Source organism: Carcharhinus amblyrhynchos, chromosome 4 (genome assembly GCF_965287045.1).
Source record: "Carcharhinus amblyrhynchos chromosome 4, sCarAmb.v2.hapA, whole genome shotgun sequence".
Taxonomy (NCBI): Eukaryota; Metazoa; Chordata; class Chondrichthyes; order Carcharhiniformes; family Carcharhinidae; genus Carcharhinus; species Carcharhinus amblyrhynchos.
The window spans coordinates 59,714,072-59,726,779 of NC_137327.1; the positions used below are offsets into that span (position 1 = coordinate 59,714,072).

Sequence of the window (12,708 nt, forward strand, 5' to 3'; positions counted from 1 at the left end):
GTAGAGGAGGGTATAATTTTGTCTTTTAAAAAGCATTTAGACAGTTACATAGCTAAGTTGGTATGGAGGGATATGGGCTAAATGCGGGCAATTGGGATTAGCTTAGTGGTAAAAACTGGCCAGCATGGACAAGTTGGGCCAAAGGGCCAAGATGCTGTAAATTCAATGACTCTATTTCTCGCAAAGGATGGTGAATATGTGGGACTCAATGCCCCAGAGCATGGTAGAATCTGAATCATTAAATGGTTTCAAGAAGGAGATAGATATTATTTCTCATTTTAAAAAAACAGGTTAAAGAGTTATGGGGAACAGATAGGAAGGTGGATTTGAGACCAGGGAGAGATCAGCCATGATCTGATTGAATGGTGGAGCAGACCCAAAGGGCTGAATTGCCTGCATCTGCTCCTAATTGTTATGTTCCTGTTTGTTTCTATGTTATAGGGAGAAAGGTAATTCTGTCTGAGCAATAGGTGAATTGTCTGACATGATGGGCTGAATGACTTCTTGCTCTGTAATGGCTCTGTGACTCCACTTGAAAAGTCCTTCATTGGCACTTCACTGCAAAACACCTGGATCACCCGGAGATTCTGAAAGGTGCCCATGCACGTTTTTAATTGCCTTTGCATTAAGCTAAGGCTTCTGTTCCATCATTTGTCCATCCAATGTATCTGATAAGTGAGAAAATTACAGAAATGTTAGAATAGCTTCTGTGAGGAATGGTTTGGTAACTCCGAGCATAGTCTACAGATAAACAGCTAGCCCTGTCCCTGATGCATTGTTGAAGTACAACTTGTATGTAAAAGGGACAAAATGAATCATCTAAACAATAAAGATGGTTGCACCTGCAGCTTTTCATTCCCCTTGTTTCCAAGGTGACATGCTGACGATTTGCTGAGTGCTGTTATATAACAGTGCTTCACACAGTAAGAACCTCGATTATATTTAATAATGTGATGGCATTCCTACCTCTAACACCCTAAATGAAAAACTATACATGGTGTTCAATATTTTTTGGAACATTTTTGTGAATTTTGTACTTGTCAAATGTTAGTGATAGGGAATAGAACATTCTTCTACTTTCATCCAATGTCAACACCAAGCATTTGCAAGTCAGGTTTAAGATCTTTAAATACAGAGTCAAGACGCCTTGCTCTGGCCCAACAATGAATTTCAGTGACTAACCTCTCAGGAGTAGCCCCCATCTCAAACCTTGCATCTCTGATTCCATTGTTGCATCAAAATTGTTAGAACAGCTTTTCCCCTCTCTGTGCCCAGAGAGCTTGTATTGCTCATGCACAGCAAATGCCAAAAAATCAGGGAATTAAAACTGCATCTAGTAAAGGCATCCAATTAGATATTGATATTCAGTGCATCCAAACAGTCCAGGGAAAGTTCCCCTATAAATACTGGAATGAAACAAAAAAAACACTTGCCCCATGAATCCCACTCCTTCCACATAGCATTAGGCTGAACTTAAGCTTAGGAATGAGCCCGTCAACAAGCCGATTGGTACGGACCATTATTTTTTAATTGTGCTCATGTTGGATTCCTATGGATCACAGACTACATATTTATACACACCATGAGAAGACCATGATCGGAATTGACAGTTGTCTAATGGTGTATTGGTCTTCACCAATAACGTGTGGTGTCTCCCACATGGATCAGACTGTTCTTAAAACAGTGAGTCATCAGACCACCATGTACAAGCTAAACTAATAGATGTATTTTCCAGTTTTACTTAGAAATAAAAAAGATAGACTTGTGTTAATACAGCACTCCATGGAAGGAGGTCTCAGATGCTTTATCATCAATGAAATGTTTTTAAATGTAATCACTGTTGTAATTCAGGAAGCATGGCAGCCAATTCATGTAAAGCAAGATGCCACAAATAACCATGGCCATATAATCTGTTTCAGTGATGTTGTTTGAGGGATACATATTGACCAGGGAGATTCCCCAGCTCCGCTTCTAAATAATATTATAAATCTATTATAAAGTGGGAAAACAAGGGCTTAGTTTAACAGCACATTTGAAAGAGAGTCTCACTGTAGCTCTGTACGACACAGTTTTTCAACCTAGATTTTGTGTATAAATCTTTCAAGTGGGTGTCGATCTCAACCTTCTGATGAGAGTGCTTCAAATTGACCAGTTACTACAACAACCCTGGGAATACAGTATTTCAGAATCATAGAATCAGCCGGCAGATTAAAATGCTTTTTATAGGATCCTCATCATTTGATAAGTGATGGGAATTTCAGTTAAAGTATAACTTAATAGGCTTTTGCATTGCCATGTTGTATATTTGTGATGAGAATCTTGGTTTACCCATCAAGTTTGGATCTCAAGCCAGAACAAGGCTTATCAATCATGTTTGTTTGATGGCACAAAGATAGGGGTGTTGAACATGCCAGCAGCAAAATACTGCGATGCTGGAAATGTTTAAAAAAACACAACAAATGCTGGAAACACTCAGCAGATCAAGCAGCGTCTATAGAGCGAGAAACAAAGTTGATGTTGTATATCTTGCATGTCCACATTCCTTGCAAACTTGTTAACGCCTTCACCATCTAAAATTTAACACAGCCTAGCACAAAACTCCTTGACCTTGCTGAGGGAATGAGTTTGGAATGGGGTCGACAATGAGAACTTGACTTTTCCCTATACTTAATTGAAGGACAGCACAATGGTTAGCACTGCTGCCTCACGCCACCAGGGACCTGGGTTCAATTCCTGGCTTGGGTCACTGTGCAGAGTCTGCATGTTCTTCCTGGGTTTGTGCGTGAGTTTCCTTGGTGTTCCGGTTTCCCCCCACAGTCCGAATGATGCACCGGTTAGATGCATTGCCCATGTTAAATTCTCACTCAGCGTACCCAAGTGTGGCGACTAGGGGATTTTCACATTAACTTGAGTGCAGTGTTGATGTATGCTGCTTTGTGACTAATATATAGACTTTAAACTTTACTCGAAGAAAATATTTGCTGATCCAATTCTGGATGTCAGATTAGCAGTCAGAGTTGCTCGTGTTCATGTAAAAACTGATGTCACCAAGAGTGCAGCATGCAGATGAGAAATGTGCAGGGATCAAAGAGCAAGGCATGAGAAAAATCACTGGGAATGGTGCAGGATCAGGAAGTGATTCTCTACCTACAGTTGGATTGATCAGAATGAAACTAGGTGAAAGCAGTTCCACCCACTGGAGAGGCACTGGGGGAGGGTGCTGTCAGTTGTGTCAAAGACTGCAGATGCTTGAGAAGGATGAGGCAAAAATGTTTAGCTTTCAGTCACATAGGGTGTAATTTGTCACCTTAAACCCCTACACCATTGTAGTTTAAAGCAGCAGTCTCCAAACTCCAATCCAGATGCAGCCGGCTGTGGGCCGGATGTGGCCTGCAGGCCATAGTTAGGAGACCCCTGGTCTAAAGTGAGATAAGCAAAATGTTTCAGAGGTTAAAAAAAAGTTTGCTCCTACTTAGCACCGTGTATCTTTAGAACAAATTAATTACTGTTGCTGTGCAGTCACTGTGGTGTTGACAACAAAGCAGCCAATCTGTGCACAGCAACATCCCATAAACTGGCTTTTGGTTCAGGAAGGAATGTTTTCCAGACATCTGCTTTTGTTTAGTGCTATTGGATTTGTTATACCCATCCTTAACCGCCTCGCAGGGCCTTATTTTGACATGTCATTCATGATTCTGTCCCTCTGACAATGCAGTTATTCCCTTAGTTATTGCCTTGGATTTTGTATTCGAGTCTTTATTAGAATTTAACCCTAGCAGCTTCTGATTCAGCTGAGTCAGTCTACCCTTTATGACAACTCTGTATATTTTCCTGGTATTTGTCAAACTTCTAAGTAGCACAGTTGCAGTCACAAGACAAGACAAAGTCAGTTTCAGAGCTGAGTGTCTGGGTGAGAAAGATAAACATACAGAGCTGAAGAAGACGAGTTAGTTTAGAAGAGTCAGTGAAAATTGCGCAAATGATAGACAAATATTTACTATCTTTTATCTATTGGTTTCTGGTCCCATTGACTTCACAGTACAGACTGTAGCCCATCTGTGGATTCTATCCAGTCATGCCTAATCTCAGGTCATGTGTAGGTTAAAGCATATTTTGACTTGTTTACTTTGGATTTAAGCAGTAAAGTGAGGCCATTCTCACTACCGCTTTCCTTGTCTAAGTATGTAAGAATTAGGAACTTGAGTAAGATATTTGGGCTTTTCAAGCCTGCTTTGCCATTTAATAGGATCATGGCTGATCACCTATCTTCACTTTTTCTATTCTAATCTAAATATCCCTTGTCCCTCAATATTGAAAAATGTGTATCTCTATCTTGAATATACCCGACAGTACAACATCCACAGCTCACTGGGTAGAAAATTCCAACGGTCCACATTGCTTAGTGAAAAAATACCTCCTCACCGCAGAGCTAAGTCCTTTATTCTGAGATTAGCTCCTTGTTCCAGACTATCCAGCCAAGGGAAACATTTTCTATCATCTACCCTATCAAGCCCCTTCACAATTGTTGCATCTTTCAATGAAATGATCATCTCATTCTTCTAAATTCCAGGAAATATTGATCCATACCACACAGTCTCTCCTCATTAGAGAATCCCAATATCCCAGAAATCATTGAACTTTTGATGCACTCTCTCTAACACAACTTCACCTTTCCTAAGGTAAGGAGACCAAAATGGTGGGAGAACTGTACACTGTGCTCCAGATATGGTCTCAGCAGGGCCCTATAGAAAGCATATGGCATGCTGGCTTCATCAATTGGGGCATTGAGTAAAAGAATTGGAAAATCCTGTTGCGGCTGTAAAAGATGTTGGTTTGGCCGCATTTGGACTATTGCGTACAATTCTGGTCGCCACACTACTGGAAGAATGTTGATGCATTGAGAAGGGTGCAGAAGAGATTTACCATGATGTTGCCTGGTTTGGAGGATATGGGCTACGTAGAAGGGTTGAACAAACTTGGATTGTTTTCATTGGAGTGTTCGAGGATGGGGGGGAGGGGGAGCCTGATAAAGGTTTACAAGATTATGACAGGCTTGAATAGAGTGGATAGTCAGAGTCTTTTTCCCAGGGTTGAAGGGTCAGTTACTCAGGGCGTAAGTTGAATATGAGAGGAGTAAAGTTTTAAGAGATGTAAGGGGAAAGTTTTTCACATGGAGGATGGTGAATGCCTGAAATGTGCTACTGGAGGAGGTGGTGGGTGCAGATTTTACAATGTTCAAGACATCTGGATAGATACGTGAATGGGAAGGGAATAGAAGGAAATGGATCAGGTAGAGGCAAGAAAATATTAGATTTGAGAGGCATCTGTTTTGGCACAGTTGATGGGCTGAAGAGCCTGTGCTGCACTTTTCTTTGTTCTGTTAATTCCTCTAACCTCTGCAATAAAAGCTAGTTGACAGTTTGTTTTTCTAGTGGTTGCTATACCTGTATGTTAACCTTTCTGTGATTTATGTACAGGGATACCTAGGTCCCACTGAGTAGCAAAATTTCCCAACCTCTCACCATTGTTTAAAAAAAAAATTCTGTTTTCCAATTTTTCTCTACCAAATTAAATCACTTCACACTTCTCCACATTCTGTTCACCTGCCACATTTTGGACTACTGACTTAACCTATCCATATCTCTTTACAAGCTCTTTGCGTGACTCTGACAGCTTACTTTCATACCTATCTTGGTATTGTTGGCAAGCTGAGGTATGTTACACATGCTTGTCTTATCTAAATCATTGACATAGATAATAAATAGATGCGGCCCATTTGGTGATCCGTGCAGTAACCCACTGGTTAAAGTCAATCTACCCAAAATAACCCTTTAGTTTCTGCTCTGTTTCCTGTCCTAAACCAATCCTCAGCCATACCAAGTTTAACTAATCTGACAAAACATTACCCCAAAGTCCATGATCCTTGGTAACAACCTGTGTGGCATCTTATCACATGCTGTTTAAAAATCCAAATATTCCTTTATCTACCCTGCTACTCACAACCTCAAAATCACTACTTCCCTTTCATAAATTTATTTAACTTTGTCTAGTTGCATTAAAGTTCTCTAAATGGCTTGAGACCACATCTCTAATAACAGATCCTAGCATTTGCCTTGCGATTGACGTCCGACTAATTGGCCCATTGTTTCCTGTTTCCCCTCTCCCTCCTTTCTTGAATGGTGAAGCTATGTTTGCTACTTTCCCACCATTCTAAAGGAAAGTAAATGGAATATTTGAATTTATATAGTGCTTTTTGCAGTGAACATCTTGAATCACGTGCAATGAAGTACTTTTTGAATTGTAGTCACTACTATAATCTGGCAAACACCACAGCCAAATTACTGTTTGTGTGAGTTTTCTGTGAGCATCATGATAATCAGATAATTTTTTAAAAAATGATAGTTAAATATTAGCCAAGATACCAGGATAACTATCCTGCTCATCTTCAAATTAATGCTAAGGGATCTCATAGTCTTAGTTTAAAAATAATAATGTAGTGTTCCCTCAGTACAGCAATGATGTGATTTCTATGCTCAAGACCTGCAGTAAGTTTTGAAGTGGGTATGCCGGCGTTGGACTGGCGTAAACACAGTAAAAAGTCTGACAACACCAGGTTTTAGTCCAACCTATTTATTTGATAATATTCTCACAAGCTTTCGAGGGGTTACCCTCTTCGTCAGGTGAATGGAGAGTTCTGGCCTCAGACAGAGCATATAAAGCACTATATGCATATAAAGCTTTATATGCTCTGTCTGAGGCCAGAACTCTCCATTCACCTGACGAAGAGGGTAACCCCTCGAAAGCTTGTGAGAATATTATCAAATAAATAGGTTGGACTAAAACCTGGTGTTGTCAGACTTTTTACCGTAAGTTTTGAACCCAGTGTTTTGTGATTCACAGGTGAGAGTGTTACCCATGGAGCCACTATCTCTGTAACCAGTTCCTTTAAAATCCTGTGGTGTTTACCATCAGGTCCTGGGACTTTATTCCCATTAATTTCTCCAATTACATTCCTCTTTTCATTTGATCCTAAATTCCTCACCATACTATTTCCGGAATGTTTTTGGGTCTTCCATTATGAAGACATGCAAAATATTGGTTTACTGTCTCTGCCATTTCCTTATTCCCATTATAATTTTTCCTATTTGTAAGGCACTCGCATGTTCTGTCTCTAATTTTTTTCCATTGTACATACATCTTTTACATTCTTTTTATGTCTTGCTGGTTTCATTGTATTTTCGGGCCCTTAATTTTGGATCATCCTTTGCTAAATTCTGATGTCTTTATAATCCTCAAGCTTTTTATTCTTTAGCAACATTGTAAACTGCTTCTTCTAATCTCTTTTAATCTACCTTTAACTTCTCATAAGGGAATTAAGAGTCATTTCTTCAAATTATTCTCCAAAGAGAAAAAGTGTGAAGATACATAGCAAAATAGCAAATTACTATCTACCATTATGTCTTTTAATTTGGTTTGCCAATCTACATAAGCCAACACATGCCTAAATAGTTTTATTAAATTAGAGATCCTAGTTTAGGGCTGAATTAAATCTTTTTTAAACTCAGTATAAAATCGTTCTTAAACTCAGTATAAAATTCATCATAGTATGTTCGTGCATCCCCACAAACTCTGATACTGCAAGTTAACTCGACTTTATGATTTTTAAGCAAGATCCCTTCCATCTATTGCCTGTGTCCCATCTTGTATGATGGTCGGGGCCATCCTCCCCATTTTCCACTTTGCCGATCTCTTCTAATAGTATTCTGGACTATTTTGGACACTTTGTAACCTTTTTTCCAGAATAGCTATTAAGTCAAACTCATTTCTGGTGCAATTCTCTGGTCTACTGGTGCTATTTTGTTAATGTATCTTCACACATTTTTGGGGAAATGGTGGAAGGATTCTGAGCTGATTATCAGCTTGCATTCCATGGCTGCCACATCCTGGCATTGAACTTGAACCCAGAGCCCCTGATCAGGAGGCAGGGCACTGCCACTGTGCCACATGGCCTCCTTTTGTTGTAAATGTTCTGCACATTTAGATTTAGTGCATTTATCTTTAACCTTCCTCTCATGTCAGCTTAATCAAAATTTTTTTGACTCTGCTTATTTTTACACAATATGTTACTCAGTTCTACAAACTGAGACCTGATAGAGGTGTATAAGATTATGAGAGGTATTGATCGAGTGGATCCACAGAGGCTTATTCCCAGGGCTGAAATGGTTGCCACAAGAGGATACAGGTTTAGGGTGCTGGGGATTAGGTACAGAGGAGATGTCAGAGGTAAGTTTTTTTACTCACCAGACATACCGTCAGCCTGGAGAGAAAAACTGAATTTTAAAACATTCCCCTTAAACATAAGATATATTAATAGCACACTATCATCACATTAGGTCTGATAGAGTCGGAGAAAGATTTTCCACAGGTTTAGACCCAGATTTTCTCTCTTCCTCTCATCTAGGATGATATGGCTGTGAGGGTGAGAAGTCAAAGGTTTCTTGTAATGTTGCTCCAGCCATCGCAAGCATGGCAGTGGTCTTTTCCTACCTGATATTTCTATAATTCTGTTGATATAGTTGCACCCCTTGCCATTTTGGACAATGCCGCACATCTTGTTGTCTAGTTTTGTACTGTTGGCTCGGGGTATCACTGAGAGTAACACACAGCCATTCTTCTGATTATATAACATGTAATGTCAAAGCATTGACATCCTCCACCTATGCAGTGTCTATTCACGTTGCACACAAAGGCCTCAGTTCCAAGGTTTGTCTTTCGCCAGCACACCTTACGATAAACTAAGGCTGTTACTTAATTCAGTTTGGTCTGTATAGCAGTGTGAATGAATAAGAAAGTTTTGCTTTCTCAGAGCAATTAGTGAGGATGTCTTGTGCTTTGGGCACTATCTTAAATGACTAACTGGCTTCTTTTTAACAAGTTTCCACTGTTGGAGTGTTGCAAAAGAGCTTTGGTTTGCCATCTCACTCAAACATCACTAGTTCTGCAATTACTGTTAACAGAAAGTCAATTCCAGAGCTGAACGCCTGAGTGGGCTAATTAAATGTACAGTGCAGAAGGAAACTAGTTAACTAACAGAAGTGAGTGAAAGATAGTGTCAATGGTAGAAAAGCACATATTCAGCAGGAACCTTGCCCTGTTAACAAGGAAGTTTGCTGTATGTAATGAATACTGAAGTCTTCTTCCTTGGTTAAGGGAATTTAGGGTTATGGGGTGCAGGCGGGTAAGTGGAACTGATCCACGTCAGATCAGCCATGATCTTATTGAATGGCGGGGCAGGCTCAAGGGGCTAGGTGGCCTACTCCTGCTCCTATTTCTTATGCTCTTATGTTCTTATGGTGATCATTCATTAACAAGTGTGATTGTCCACCTCAGAAACTCCATGTTATGGTTATGGATTCTAGGGGCCTTTGTGTATGGGCCCTGATGAGTCTGATCCTAGAGCTGTATCTTTGACTGCACACTTGACAGATGTTTCGGGGAGCTGGGTTTGGTCCTTAGACTCTAGGTCACTGATATACCTTCCTAAGATTTCTTTCCTGAACCTCCTCTTGCCATCAAATAATTGTGCCCCTTCAACCAGGAGGTTCTTCCGAGTAGGTCCCTTCTGAACAAAAGTCTCCCAGGCATTGATGTTTATGTTACATTTCTTGAGCAGAGCCTTCAGGGTGTCTTTGAAGTGCTTCCTTTGTTCTCCTTTTGTTTATGAACCTTCCTTGAGCTGGACAAAGAAGATTTGCTTTGACATTCAGCACTGTGATATTCTAAGCACACGGCCAGCCCAGCACAGGTTGGTTTTGGATGATCATGGCTCGATGCTGATGCTCTTGGATCTTTCAGGAATGCTGATGTTAGTGTGCCTGTCCTCCAGCTGAAGCAAAGAATCCATCGCAGACAGCGTTGATGATGCCTCTCCAGGACCTTGAGTGGTTGGTATCTGTACAGAGTCCAAGATTTCTATGCTGTATTGAAAAGTTGGGAAGACATGTACGTGAGGATCTTGTTGTCAGCACGAATGTTTTGGTCTTCGAAGACTTTTGTCCTTGGGCGTTCGTAGGCTACTGACTTGGTACTGAAGTAGCAATGATTCAGAAGTAAGGAAACATTTCTTGTTTCAATGTGATTGGTCTTGTCCCCAACTCTTCTCTTGCTGTACCATATCATATCTCAGTGTTGTCACCATCCCTCTTCCAACACCCAAGGATATTTGCCTCACGTGATAATTTCTGTACATCAAATGTTGTGAATTGAGCCAGGAGAAGCAATTTACTGTCTGTCCTTGACAACAACCACCGTATTGTGTTTCACCCCCATCCCATCAATCTGTTACCTCCACTTCCCCTGTCCCCTCCCCAATCCCCATTTTTCTGAATTGCCCCCTTCTTGTCTCGTCTCACCTCAGCCCTCTGCTTCCTTTCCAGTTTTGTTTTGTCACCTTCCCGTGTGCCATGTTCTCAGACTGCTATCCAGTCTCTCTATTCAGCCCTTTCTGCTCTGCTGCTACTGTCTGCCAAACATCTCTCGTCAGGCTTTGACCTACTTTCTGTACTTCCTCGCACCTGTCTCTGATCCCTGTAGAGCTATTATTTTTGACCCAGTTATTGTTCCGCACAGCACTTCTTTCCATCTGTCTCTCTCTCTCTCTTTTTCCCTACCATCAGATTTAGCTCTTATGTCTTCCCATTCCAATTCAATATTGACTGAGCATTGAGGACTCCTTACTGCTGCAAAATTCAGTGTCCTTTCAGGGTATGTCAGAATGCAGGTGGCAAATTCAACTCCAGAGACAACCCCAATCAGCACTATTTTAAAGGACCATCGTAACCTCAGTTAAAGCAAGAACTATACTCTCATCTGAAAAAGAAACTGAAAATGATAGAAATACGCAAACCAGGCAAGATCTGTGTAGAGAAAAACCATTAACATTTAGGTTCTCTGACCTTTCATCTGGACTGGGAAAAGTGAGATATGTAATCGGTTTTGAGCAAGTACATGGGTAAGGAAGGAAGAGCAAAACGGAAGGTCTGTGATAAAATGGAGAGTATGTGAGAGATTAAATGACCAGAGGTTTCATGATACAAAAGCCATGATATATTCCATCATTTTATCTGCTGTTGTTCCTACCATCTTTGCATTGATCACCTTCAAAGGTTTCTTCTCCTCCTGACCATTTTTATTGTGAGCTTGCATGATGACTAGGAGCTGCCTATTTTTCTGTAAGAGACACTGTAGTGAGTCTGATACTGTCCCATATGAAGCAAACAACTGGGCACTTCCAGCATGAGGCATTCATTGGTAGGAACCTCGGGTAACTTTTCTTTTCCCTCCCCCTTCTTCCTGTCTAGGGTTACAGATGCTCCCATTCTGACTTGGAGTTTAGTGTGTACAGCTTTGTGTCACACTGGGCAGACGTGTTAGCTGCAACCCAGTGGCTCGTGCTCTCACTCCTGAGCCAGGAGATGGTAGATTTGTCTTCAATTTTCGGGACTTGAACAACAAATCTAGGCTGACAATCCCAGTCCAATAGTGAGGGACCATCTTTCAGATTAGACTGCGGCCTCATCTGCTCGCTCAGCTGGATGCAAAGTCATAGAGCACTATTTGAAGTAAAGATCATGTTGGAGTTCTGGTCAATATATATCCCCAACTAGTATCACTCAGATTACGTGGTCTTATCCAAGCCCTTTGCTCAATGCTGTGCTCAGTTTGGTCACTGTATTTCTCTGGAATATAACACTAATTATACTTCACAAAGTACTCTCATGGCTGTAAAACATTTTGGAACGTCCTGAGGCTGTGAATGTTGCTGCATAAATTCACTTTTCTATGTCTTTTACACACTGGGTCAGTCTGATTTTTAATTTCTCAGCAGTTCCATATACATTTACACTCTTAGCTTAAATCAGTTTATCCTCTCCTCAGACCCAATGCTTTATAAACTGACACCTTACATATCCAAGACTGAACATCCATTGACTGTGGTCTGTGTGGGTGGGAGAGAGTAAGCTAATGAATGCTCAGATCTGCCAGGTAGATCAGATTGCTGTTGACTAGGTGCAGTTGCAGAATTGGTGATGGAGATTTATCAGATCGCTAATCATGTCAGCATAATGAGAATTATCTGTGCCTTAAATAGGTTAGATTTAAAGAATCCTGAGTCAGCAGTAAGACTGCATTTATCTTAAGTTGTTCAGATTTCAATAATCTCAGCAAACCAGGCCTTGTGTCAACACCAACAAATCAGCAATATGAGCAGCAAATCCTGGGCCTTGGCCAATACCGTACTTCCCAAAGCAGGGGTGATTCCCACCCTTAAGCCTTCGTGGAAAAGAATATCCTTCTTGTCAAACTAAAACAAATGGCACGACATGCAATGTAGTGGATCAAATGTCGTTTTCATTTCCTACTTCCAGTTTTCTTTGCAGAGTCCCTCCTTGCCCTTTCAGACCTGCTTCTTTCTCCGTTTTTTGAAGTACCGAGTCCTGCTGGGTATAGTTTAGTTCTGCTCATTACATTGCAGTAACTCACCGTTGTCCATTTTTTCTTTTAATCCGCTGGCCTCAACTGATGTCAACTGGGTTTTGAACAATGGGGTACATAGCAGTCAAGTCTGATCAATGGAGACAAGGCAGCACACATTCTCCCAGAGAATCAGTGGATAACAACTGAGTGGTCTCATGTTTTTCCACTCGG

General features: G+C 40.8%; 1 protein-coding gene across 1 annotated transcript in view; it reads left to right on the plus strand.

Annotated features, from left to right (window-relative positions):
* vac14 (vac14 homolog (S. cerevisiae)) overlaps positions 1-12,708 on the plus strand; it is a 347,166-nt gene that overhangs the window by 305,594 nt on the left and 28,864 nt on the right. The gene's annotated exons all lie outside the window — the stretch shown is intronic.